Source organism: Thunnus maccoyii, chromosome 8 (assembly GCF_910596095.1).
Source record: "Thunnus maccoyii chromosome 8, fThuMac1.1, whole genome shotgun sequence".
NCBI lineage: Eukaryota > Metazoa > Chordata > Actinopteri > Scombriformes > Scombridae > Thunnus > Thunnus maccoyii.
Genome location: NC_056540.1, coordinates 21,884,271 through 21,897,009, shown reverse-complemented (window position 1 = coordinate 21,897,009; position 12,739 = coordinate 21,884,271). Strand labels below are relative to the sequence as shown.

At 38.7% G+C, this 12,739-nt stretch overlaps 1 long non-coding RNA gene across 1 annotated transcript; it reads left to right on the top strand.

The window, feature by feature from the left end:
* Positions 1–276: 276 nt before the first annotated feature.
* LOC121902602 lies at positions 277–2,312 on the top strand. The gene is made up of 3 exons (XR_006097596.1): positions 277–324; positions 1,634–1,736; positions 2,078–2,312. It is a non-coding gene; the product is annotated as an uncharacterized LOC121902602 (long non-coding RNA).
* The last annotated feature ends 10,427 nt before the right edge of the window (positions 2,313–12,739 follow it).

Here is a 12,739-nt window from a genome sequence, read left to right as displayed (position 1 = left end):
GGTCGAAATGACATCTTGTCCAAATGTAGTCACTTCTCATCACTTCTGGCTCCAAAAATCCAAGATGGCAACGGTCAAAACAGGAGTCCACAAACCAATGGACGACATCATGGTGGCTACGTCCATTATGTTTTTTACAGTCTATGGTTTGAACAGACAGGACCAGAAGTCCTGCTGGTTTAGTCTTCCAGCTCACAGCATAAGGCTACAATTGTTTGTACAGCAATGTGAGGATACTTCCTTTGCACCAATTTACATCATTTTCATGTCATTACAGACTTCACCCAAAAGTGCTTGTGGCAGACAGAAGGAGAAAGAAATAAGGTATTTTTTCCTGATGTTCCTCATCTAGCTTTGTACCACCTCCACCTTTTTTCAAACCATTTTACCATGTGAAATAGATACCCAAATAGTCAACATAATTTCCTTATAATTTATCACAATTATGTAACTGTGTATGTGTATTATTATTACAGATGGTACTCTATGTAATTAAGCCAAGCATGAATTAACTTCACTATTGATGTAGGATATTCATTTGGTCAGTGGTGCAAACATATAAACAGTCAACAGTACACAAAATGGTGAACACAACGCAACACAATGCATCATTCAGAGACGATGCATCCCCATCATCTGCTTCCACTCCCTCCCCAAACACACATGCACACAAACGCACACAGGAAAGAAAAGCAGCTGTGCAAGTCTACCCCCCACTTACATCACACACATAAATAGATAAAGCAGTAGTGCAAACTAAAACCATAATTATATGAATAAATAAATGTGTGACAATAAAACATATGAGACAGTAATACCAAATACCAACATCACACCCGGTGCAGATTCAGTGCCAGCTGTTAAACACAAAGGGTTGCTTAAAACTTCTTGTTTTGATTTTGCATTGCAGTATTCTGTACCTCTGACTCAGCTCTAATTCCTGATATAGGGGATGAGTGGGTCACCAGAGCAGATGTATGAGAGAAAAACACTAGCTTTTCCCTTCAACCTCCCACTGCCTGTGTTAAACTAATGTTTTAAAAGCTAAAATTGAATAGATAAGTATTTTGTTGCAGCATGCCATTGAATGTCTGCTTTGATTTTCCCTTTAAAAGCTGATTCTATGATTTTTTATTTAACATAGTCCGTTTGTGTTGTCATTATGTCCCTAGTTAAGTGGCTTTAAGAATAAAATATGTTACTGTGTCAGTCGCGAGTTATTATGCAATGCAAAAATGTGTAGGGGTCAGTCATCACTGGGAAATTGGACAAGAAGAAACTCTTCTGTTTGAAGTGCTGTTCACTCTGAGGGCTAGTGTTGCATGTGCGGAGATATGCTAATGAGGACATGCTTTGATTGGGCCACCCACGTCAGTGACTCTGGCTGACAAAGGTGCACAAGGCTGCATCCGCCAGCCTCATTAAAGCCCTGTCCAATTATAGAATAGTAATTGATCGTCTGCTTTGTGTGTTTCTGCCCTCTCTCCTTGTCTCCAAAGTATGCTTGAGGTCAATTTAAAATGCATCAAAGCTGTAACATGGTTAAATCCCCACAGACAGTTGCTGGCCTTCCTTGGCTTTTTGTTAAGCTCATACAAGCACCTGCGTACTAAGTGTTGTCCCTGTTTTCCAGTTTATCACTGCCTCCCCCCCACACCGTCAACACGGATCGTGATACTCTGAGGACTCTAAGGGTGAAATATGAAGGGTTCCTATTTGACTGCCTGTAATATAGAGTGAGTAAACCAGCTCTATTTCTGTAAATAAAGCTACAGTGCATGAGAAGAATTTATAATTAAAATTGTTGCATTTGGCCCTTAGAATCTATACATTTTGTAAGATACAGTAACAAATGGTGAAGAAAGTTAAGTCATTAGTATATTATAGTTGTGTGATTATAGTATTTAGTTTTCTGTATGTTCCTAATTTAATGTGTATTTAAATACAAGGACCTGTGAGAGTGACACCATGTCAGTCAACCATGCTGAAATCATACTTGGAGCAAATATTACCCACCCCGCCCCTCTGCTGGTCTGTTGTTTCAAACTGGGAGAAATGATTTGTTGTTTTCTTTTAGATGAGACAAGGTGGCATGGGATCCTGAACTCTCCAGCGCAAATAGAGAGAAATAAACAACGAAGCGTACTTGTCACCACCACTGACAACCATCAGGATGTCGAAACAACACCGGCACAAACACAACAATGCCTTCAGATCTCCATATTTAGATACGTGCGATGTGTGTAAGCGCAGGAGGCAGCGACTTTCAACAGACACATAGAGCCTAGGCTCCCATATTGACAGGGATGAAGTTCAACTGATTCTTGAGTCAATCAGTAGCAGAGGTCTAATTTATCTCTCAATTAGATCTCTCCTGCTGCATTGCTTCAGTCTGTCATGATTTGTATGCCAACCAAGATGGCTCTGCTGCTGCTCCATTATGAATAGAGACACTGCCTTGTGTGGTCTCATTATTAAATAAGTAAGGGGATGGAGGAGGCAGACGAACGTTTTTAAGCCTTGTCGGAGAAGACGCCATGGCCATTAGAGGCTGAGCATTAACAACGGCAAGAAACAACACAAACCAGAGGAGGGGGGGGGGGGGGGGGGGGGGGTAGAAGAAGAGAGGGAATGAGCTGGACAAGAAAGAAAATGCTGTAATTATGGTAATATTGCCACCTTGTTATTATAGCCTGTATTGCATGAGGTCTGGCTGCAAGAATAGATCACAGACACAGAACCAGTGATACAGTCAGTTCATTTTGATACAGTCATTTCATTTTGCTTACCTAGCATTATTGTGTTTATTCTGCAGTATTTGTCAATGGGGATTATTATAATTCATTGTTGCATCAAAACAAAGGAATGATAAATGGGAGTTAAAAATCATTTCTGGACTTCATAACTGCCTGGGCATCCTCAATAGCAGGACTGAATGCATTAAATGCAATATGAATTGTCCCTTTATTGATGCCATTCATTACAATGATGAAAGCTCTTAATTATCAATTTTGTTTAAGCACATCTGAGAGCTTTGTGCGGCACACTAATGGACGCCACCGGTGAAGCCAGTCATTCAGATTTGTGTCATCGAGTCATTAAGCCGCCTTTGAGGGAAGTCAGCAATCTGATCCATCATGACAATAATGAGACGAAGATGAAGTAATCAATTTCACTCTACCAAGCACCGCACATGGCTTATGGATAACAGTCACTGTCTCTTCCTCTGTGACTCACTCTACTTGCCACCGTCTCTCACCCTCTTTGTGCCATCTTCACCTCTCCACAGGAATTTTCTGCCTTCCCTCAATCCTCTTTTCTGTCACTTCTATTTGTCCTCTTTTGCGGTCCAACTTTAACATTCAAACCACTTTGTTTCTATAGTCCTTTCTGTTTCTCACTTCTTTTTACCCCTCCCTCATAGAGCAAATAAAATTATACATCTCCAGCCAATGTGGCACCAAAGCTTATCCTCCCAACACGCACGTCTTGTCGGACTTTATTTGTATAGATGTTCTTTTACAGAGTACATTCATTATGTTTCATAAAAAAATGTCATAAAAAGAAATAAAACAAGTAGGGAAATGTATATATCAATACATAGTTTTTTTATTGTCTTTGGCATTTGGTTGAAGCAATTTTTGCTGAAGAAATAAAGGTTTAAACAACTACAATTACCACTGTGCTTATTTATCCACTGCTTAGACATAGGACTGAAGGGATGACACTAGAGGAAAGAGACTGGTTTGGCAAACTTAATTTATTTTTCTGTGTTGATTTTTACCTCTAGGGATTTCCTGGATCTAAAATGAAATAAGCCACCTTAAACAGTTTAGTTTTAATGTGAAATTTCTTTGTATGGTTGAATGGTTCTTGATTCTTCATACCACACACACTACCTAACCTCAAAGGCCACCTTAATATGCGATTGTTCATTTAGCATTTACGAATATTGTATCCACCTGCGACCTCAGGCAGCTCGTGCAGTTTCCATTTCCTCAATCTGCAGTTCATCATGAAGCTGGCTGATCATAACCAGCACTTAATGATTCATGAACAGAGAAACTAATGGAGTACTTTACACGTTGTAATCGAATGAGGCCATTATGGCGAAACTAGCTGCTTACTGAGGACTTTGATCAAAGAGGGACTCGGTATATGATCATGAGATGCATCAGATGTGGAGAGATGGCACAGACTAACATCAAGCTTTGGACTGAGGTCCACATTAGCATGTCTTTGAAAGAGAGGGAGCATGCTGGTACACAGTTACTCCCAGGACCCAAGGTTATAAAACTGATGAGGTCTTTCCAAAAGCAGTCTCTTCAACTTGCCAATGGCTTTTCAAAAGCAAAAAGCAAAAAAGATGTGAGAAGACCCTGATCACAATACTGAATATTATAAAAGAGAGCCAAGAGGAGAAGGATAGGACCCAGTATCATACTGCCCTGGAAATCCTCTTGGTCATTGTCATTTGTTGCAGACATATTCTCCTAAAAGATGGTTTTCGAATACATAACCCATATCAGTTCCAAAAATGACTCATATTTGCTTCTTCTGAACTCTCAGCTCTGTGGTTAAGAATAGATGGCTGTCATGGTTTTAAAACAAGAATTCAAAAAAAGAAAAAAAAAGTTGAGTTAGTTTGTGGTCACTCTCTTCAATTAAAAAAAACACCACTGACTAGGGTGCAAACCAAGTCAAACATTATGAGATGTGTTTGTGGTGATATTGCAATGCAATGCTAATTCTGACTTTTGTATCAGAACATAAACATCATTTTAACAAACAACCAATGTTGTAATTTTGTCATGGGGAGGACATGCATTATGTCATAACCTCAATGGATTGCTCATCGGCAAAATGTGAACAAGGGTGATAATCGTTTGACTTTTTGGGAAACACACTTATTTTCTTTCTTGCTACAACTAGCAGGCAGTTAGCTTAGCCTAGCTTAACAAAAACAAAGAAAAAGAAAAAAAAAGACAGAGGCAGGTTGAAAAAGCTAGTCTGACTCTGTCTGAAGGTTAAAATAAAACTCTGACTACCAGCCCCTCCAAAGCTCACTAATTAATTAGTTATATCTCTTTTGTTAAGTCTGCACAAAACCTGAAGTATTAAAGTGACAATTTGCAGTTTTTGTACAGAGAAAGTGTAAGAAAGTGAATAAGGGTGTTAAATGAGTTACTACTTTATGAATTTGAACAAATAACCAATGCTGTTTTGATTTGTTTATTTGTTTGCTTGTTTTTTTTTTTCAGGTTCTCACATTATGAAAAAAGTCATTTTTCAAAATCAAAAATAATTCTGTTTTGTTTGCAAATGTCATATCCACGTCAAGCTAAGCATTACAGTTATGCCAGCCATCATTTTGCTGGAGGAGTTGTCAAATTATATTCAAATGAGTATTTCATTTTGAAAATTGTAACAAATTCTGAAATAAATGAAGGTTGCAAATGGTTGTGTGTGTAGACAGATATGCCGTATATGCAGTATAGTCACACATACACACATTCTCACTTAGAGGTAATTTAGTTTCTTCGGTATACCTGACTCATATGTCTTTAAACTGGAGAGACACATGCAAACAATGCAAAATCTACACAGATCACTCGATAAATGTCATACATCCCTCATATATTTACTTTACAAAGACAGCAGCACTCACATGTGTAATCATGCCCACACAGACACACACAGATGAACATTTATTCACCTCTCTCCCTATCCTTCTCTCTCTCTCTCTCTCTCTCTCTCTCTCTCTCTCTCTCTCTCTCTCTCTCTTTCTCTCTCTCTCCTGATCTGCTACAACTCTAAGCTTTGCAGCCGCTTCTTGGGTGCCAGCACTTGTTGGAAGGAGGAAAGAAGTGTTGACAATTGTCTTCTCCTGCCTTGTCACCAAAGAACTTTGTCACACTTCACTGCCAGCTTAATTCTAAGACATCCTGTCAAGGAATGACCTTTAATTTTCACACCTATCCTCTCTGCTATTCTTTCTCTCATGAATTTTATTTTTGAGCACACCCCAAGTGCATTGGCTGTCTGGCAGTATCGATATCTCTGACAGTATGGACATCTTTAACTCAAATGATCCCTCCCACTGTCTTTGTCTTTCTTCCACTTGCAATGTACTATGACAACAGGTAAGTCATCTTTAAGATACAATGTCACCTCTACACTGCATGGCTACAATACTGACATCCTGTATATCCATCTATCTGTATAGCTATAGCTGCATCTGTCTCTCTTTCTCTCTGTTTTATCCTTCAGTGTTTTTAAATTGAGTGAGCCGATCATAAATCCCTTTGTTTTACTGGCTTTGGAGCATATAAAAGTTTTCCTTTATACACCTATTTGCTTGAAAAGATCACGTATTGTTGCTTTTTCTTTGTCCATTAAAGCAACATATTACTCAAAAAAATAGATAGATAGATAGATAGATAGATAGATAGATAGATAGATAGATAGATAGATAGATAGATAGGTCAGTATACTCATGTTTATAGGCATGCGTTCGTGACTGTTTACTGTGTTTGAGGGATCATGCGATGTACGGTTTCCCTTTTCTTTCTTAGCCCAGTAAATTAAAATGCTGCTCCACTTCTTAGTTTTCATAAGATTAGAGAGAGTGCATGTCCTAGTCTGCTGTTTTATCCTCCCCATTACATGTTGGATGAGAGCTTAACTTCCTAAGGGTTTCCATTTTAGTCAGGATCAATAGCCAAGTGCTCATTGGCCGAAGTGACTTTGGTTCTCAGTGCTCAGTCTTCTGAGTGAGCCATGTTTTGACAGTGCGGCCCACATGAGCAGAAAATAGAGCTTAGAAGTACTGTGCTCGTCTACCTCAACTCTATTTCCTCTTCACTAGTTTCAGGCTGTTATGACAGGTCCTTTTCATGGTTTAAGTAGGTGACTAGAGGGAGCTGATCCAAATGGCCGAAACAGCCCCTGGTTCATTATCAAGAGACCTAGAATTTGAGATTATAGGTGATTACACTCATCCATCCCCTTTTCTGAAAAAAAAGAGAAATCTGTTTAATCCCCCTCTCTGGTGAAGCTTCGGAGGGCGCCCAGGGACGGCTGGCATCTATCATAGGCCTAAAAAAAGCACAGAACATACGGAACCAGGAGGAGCCCTGGCCCCGGCTTGCAGGGAAGAAGGCCAGTTGGCCAGCGAACAAGAGGTGCTGGGTCTGATCGGGCAGAGGGAGACGCCACTTGGCCGTAGATCACAGCGGTCAGTGGGGACATCGTTGGCCCGCCGGCTTGCGTGGGGAGCTCTCATGGAAAATGGGAGGGGGGAGCTCAGAGTTCAGTGTTGACCTTAGACTCTGAGCTGCAGTCAAAACACAGCAGTCCTCTCCCTCCAACCACGTCCTCGCCATCTCTGACAGCCTTGACTGACGGCTCTCAGAGTTGCATGTTTGCTGCACTCTCACTCTCTAACATTTTTTTTGATGAGTTTTCAGTGCCAACAGGCTGATTTAGAGTGAGGGTCATTCACAGTTAAACCAAAACTCATTATTTAAAGCTCTATTTTTCTATTTAAATGATGTTTTTTTCCTCACATATTTTGCAATAAAACTATTTACACTTTTCCTTTTAGTGAAGACCTGTTAGAGAGGCTAACAGAGGGAATCCACCCGTATCACAAGTTTCCGACTGCATTGTTTCTTGTTTGGAACCAGTCCTTTGAATCCATGTGTGGATTTATGGAATGGGAGCCTGGTGAGCAGACTCCATTTAAAGTTTGAATTGATAGACCATATTGATCACCTAGAGAGTTTTGTTCTCATTAAATGCTGCCTCTCAGGTCAAGTTCACACAGAGCCCCTCTCTTCAGAGTAATTCCATTTCAACAGGCCGTTGAGCTATTCACAACACATTTTGTAAGCTGTGAGACACAAGTAACAAGGTGTTTTTTTCTTATTTTTATCAATTTAGTATTTATTTCTTCCTTCCCTGTTTGCGATTTGCAGAAATCACAGGCATATGAGCAAACACTAGAAAGTGGTTTATAAAAATATTTGCAAGCTGTGCAGGGCTCCACAAATGGGGTTTTGATTTGTTTTTGTCATTTAAAAGAAATAAATAGTGGTGTAGAGTTTGAAACCAGGTTTGTCTCAAACTTGAATATACTTAGATTCGCCTTTGTCCTGGGCTTGGACACACAGCAGCGTGTGAATTTATTACAATACTTTTTTATTTGTTTTTCTCTCCAGTCTGCTGTCTTTGTCAAAAAACTCATTAAATCAAGAAGAAATGATGAATCAGGCTAATGGGCCACAAACTTTTCAGCTTGTGACCTCTTCAGATGAAGCACGGTCTACGTGCAACTCATCACAGACAATGAGTTGTGAGAAGGTCTAGTAAAGAGTGATTTCCCACTCTAAATTTCTTAGGTTGTTTAATTTAAATATTTGTTAGAGCAGATTTTTCTTTTCTTCTTTCCTCTCCCATTAATCATCTCGCAACCTCTGCAATTTATTGTGTGACCCCTTGGAGGAGCGACAAACTCTAGGTTGAATTAGGAGATCAAGTAATATACATAATCTACAGTGAAAAAGATGCTCTTGCTGCATTTCAATTTTTTGTGGTTGTGATTACAACTGTGTGGAGTGGTAACCCTAAGAAAAACATCTCTCTTCCATGTGCTGTATGTGCTGAAACATCATGGAAATGGGTTATGTCGCATTCATGTTGTGTTGGCATGTGATAGACAGAAAAATCTGACATTCATTGTTTTCAATAGGAGAGCAACAGTAAATCCATAAAGTACCACCTACTGCTCTGCAGAAAGAACTTGACAACAAAAGCTGAATCCTCCCAGTCTTCACCTTCGATGGAAGGCAGGATAAACAAGATGGAAGAAAAAAAAAATCTGACAAAATGGATGCAGCCAGATATGTATGTGCAACAGCTCTTGTTGTCCTGTATACCAATGAAGTTAAAGCAGTGACTAGGCAAGAGCTTTCTTCATTTAGTTTCAGACTGTCCTACCAAGAGAAACGACAGGATGAGTCCCCAACACAACATTTATTTACTGTATGTTCACGTGACAAAGCCCTCTTGCGGCGGTAATTATGACCGGAGCAAAGGAGAAAATCAGGTGATGTTAGTGACTACACAAGGCAGAGGTCGAAGTGGATGGATGGGTCAACAAAACATCTAACTTTGACACAGGAGTTTTCTGTTAATTTCCCATTTCCAACTACAAGTTAAAATCTTTTTTTTTTTTAAACCATAACCACAATCTGTGTGGCGTTCTGGAGTGCATCAACCAATGCAGCACTCGATTTAAGGATGTCATCTCACTCCTCATGCCTAAACCAACCTAACCAACATTGCAGGTCACAGAATGTAATGGGTTACCAAATACGGTGTATCACCTGTTGGTGCAAATGCATTTTGGGATACCCAGTTAGCTCCTGATGTAGCGAAAAAGCGAAAAGGGCGAAAAGCCCACAGTCAAAAAATGCTGAAGTGGCTAAAAAACACCAGTGGTAAAGCAAGTAAGCCCCCCCAAAAAAGCTACAGTGACAGCCAAAACCATGAAGATGTGTGTATCTTCCCTCCACTGCTCCCAGTAGCATCCACATTGTCCATCCAACACTCCAGTAAGTTAGCCAGCTTACCATCAAGTGCTATTGAAATGTGCTTGTGATGCCTTGCTTAACTATATAAAATGCGGCTCACAAGGTGTCATAATATTATTGTTATTATTATTATTATTATTATTATTATTAGTAGTAGTAGTAGTAGTAGTAGTAGTAGTATGTGTAATAATTACATGAGATATAGGGAACAGGAGAATGTCAAATAAATGCAATTTATTTCACTGATTTTCTCCAACAGCTGTTATTAACATATGCACGACCATTATGCACTGCTGCACATTTAAAACAGAACAATAACTCAGCTGAAAGATTGAGTAAACCATCATTGCAGTGATATCTCAGTCATCATTATTAAATGTCAGAAGGATTATCAATGATTAATTTTATAGTGCACATATTGAAACAGACTTAAGAAACAGCTTCACAATTTAGAATAAAATGGAAAGATTATTGATACGTGGGAATAATAACTTGGGCGTAAATAAAGAGGGATAAAATTCATCACTCATAAATAATTTATAAGTTTTTAAGTGCACCTTTGTTTGACATTTTACCAGCATGCAGTACAGGCTGCAAGATTAATAACACAAAAAAACTTTGACACTGGAAGATGTGAACAAAAAAATTGACCTTTTAAAAACAGATGTGATAACAGCATTTTATTTTAAAACGTTGCAGTTATTTTGTGCATTTGATCTTGTTAAAAACATTTCTCCTTTCAGGGTGGGAGGGGGGGTGGGGGGCAGCAATAAAGAGATAACAATGAAATTGATGTACATATGAACTCAAAACAAACTGTATGTTATGTTAAGCTATGAAGCTGCATGGTGTAAAACAAAATTAATTGTTCAGAACTTCCACGTTGGACCAGAGTGAGTCAGAGAATGATGAATGAATGAATGAATGAATGATGTGAGTTACTGAAAGAAAATTATTAAACTATATTTATTGTGTAGAATGAAAAAAAGGGACAATGGTTGTTAAGTCTGGAACAATTGAAAGTAGAATTCGGGACAGTTGTGGGACACTGAGGAAAAAAGTTAATTTCTAGCCCTGAACCAACACTTCATTTTGTCGTTTAATTTGAGGACTCGTTGTTTAATTTAAAAAAAACAAAAACAAAAACAAAAAAAACCCCATCAGATTTTGGTTGGGCAGAACTATTCTGATAATTCAAATGATTAACTATAAATAATTAACTAACTAATTAAGTGAAATATAATAGTGAAATATCGTATCATTGGACAAACTGTTTGCTTGTCAAACTCGCATTTTCACAGAGATCTAAGCATCTTCATGTTTGTGAGTTCAGTGGTATTAATTATCAATTAGTTGGATGACACTGTTGATATTTTATAGTAACAGGTATCTGTGCCTCAGTTACCATGATGCGTGCAGTTTCCTGACCAAGATGTGTTCCTCAGGATTACTTAAAGATAACGATGTGATTTAATGATCCTCACTGATCTTTATCTCTGAAGACACAGATTAACAATTTGTCCTTGTTTAATTGTCTTGTTATTCTGACATGACAGCAGATGATCTAAGCATAGAGGTGACCGACAAAAGTCCCTTTATACCTCAAAAACAACTTCTCTCCCCTCACTCCTTTCGCCACCTGTCAGTGCGACACGGAGTGAAAGTCAGGTAAGGACTCTTACTGCAGGGTGTCACAAATACAACGCAGATGAGGGCCAGACCACACTGCTGGGAGGTGGAACAGCCCTCTGACCAAAAACGGTGCTCATGATTCATTCATTACATCGTTAACAGTTTCCAGAGTGTCAACAGCTTGTCTTTGAAGTGATAATCTTAACATTGAGGGTGTCCTTGAATTTCTTCTCTCCATTAAAATGGTTAATGGGAAATGATTTCTGTAATTCAGCAAGGAGGAGTTTCCTGAGCCTCCTGTTAGTTAAACCATGTCTAATAAATCTTTGGGGAAAAGACAAAAAATATGGGAATCTCCTAGAAAGCTTCGGGCATTTCTCTTTCAGTATGCATTTGATAGCATGTTGTCTCTAACTATATGCAAGGAAATTATGTTTTGATAATCAAGTGCAAGTAAAAGCACTGGCTAGGGATGGCTATTTTTATGCACTAACAAACCGTGGAGGAGTTAAATGAACTGATCCATTGGTGCTAAACTATATAAGACAAAGTAAAGTAGGAGACAAGATAAACAACAGCATAAGTTGTTTTACTAAATGCCAGTAACAATACATGTTTACATCCAAGTCACGAAGCTCTCTCTAGCAGCCGTAGAAATTGTGACTCTTGTCCATCGGGAGCAAAGGAGGAAGCAGTGTGATGGTGCCGTAAAGCCACAAAGTGCATAGAAGAAGGAGTTTGGGGTCGATGAATGGGTCAGCAAAACTTTCACACTGGTGGTTGCTGTTAGCTTCCTGTTTCCTACCAATAATTAATGTTGGTTTCTTTTAACCCATGACAACAACTGTTACCCAAACCTAATGGTTATTATTGTAATGACAAAGGTCAAGTAGTTTTTTTTAACCCAAACCAATGATCTTTTCTCTAACCCTATCCAAGTTGTTTTTATGCCTAAACCTCAACATTAACCATAGCTGTGTTGGATCAGAAAATGCTTTTATTTCACTACGTTGGCAAAAAATGCTAATATGTGTCATTCTGGAGATTAATGGCAAAGTATTTTTCTGTAAAACTGGATAGAGGAGAAGACCAAAGTTTATGGCTAGACAACAAGAAACACAAATAAAACCAACATTCAGGTTTGCAAATACAAATTAACCAATCAAGTGAGGTGTCAATGCAGTAATGAGCAGAGACATCCCAAACTGTGTTTTAAGTTGTGTGTGTGTATGTCTCGACAGCAAAAGTATTATAATGCTGTGACATTTGCAACAAAAACACCCAGACAAAGCAGATAAATCACTGCAATTCTTCCAATGAACACTCAGACAGACGGTTGGTTATTTATTACTCAAATCAATATTCTATGTCTTGTACAGTTATAGGGTGTGAACAAACAAACAGCAACACATCAGAGAAGTGATGATGTAACTATTCAATTTCTGTTTATCTGTAGTTATAATATTGAGTACTGTACTGTATTACATGGCAAGGTTTTCTGTTATTCTGTT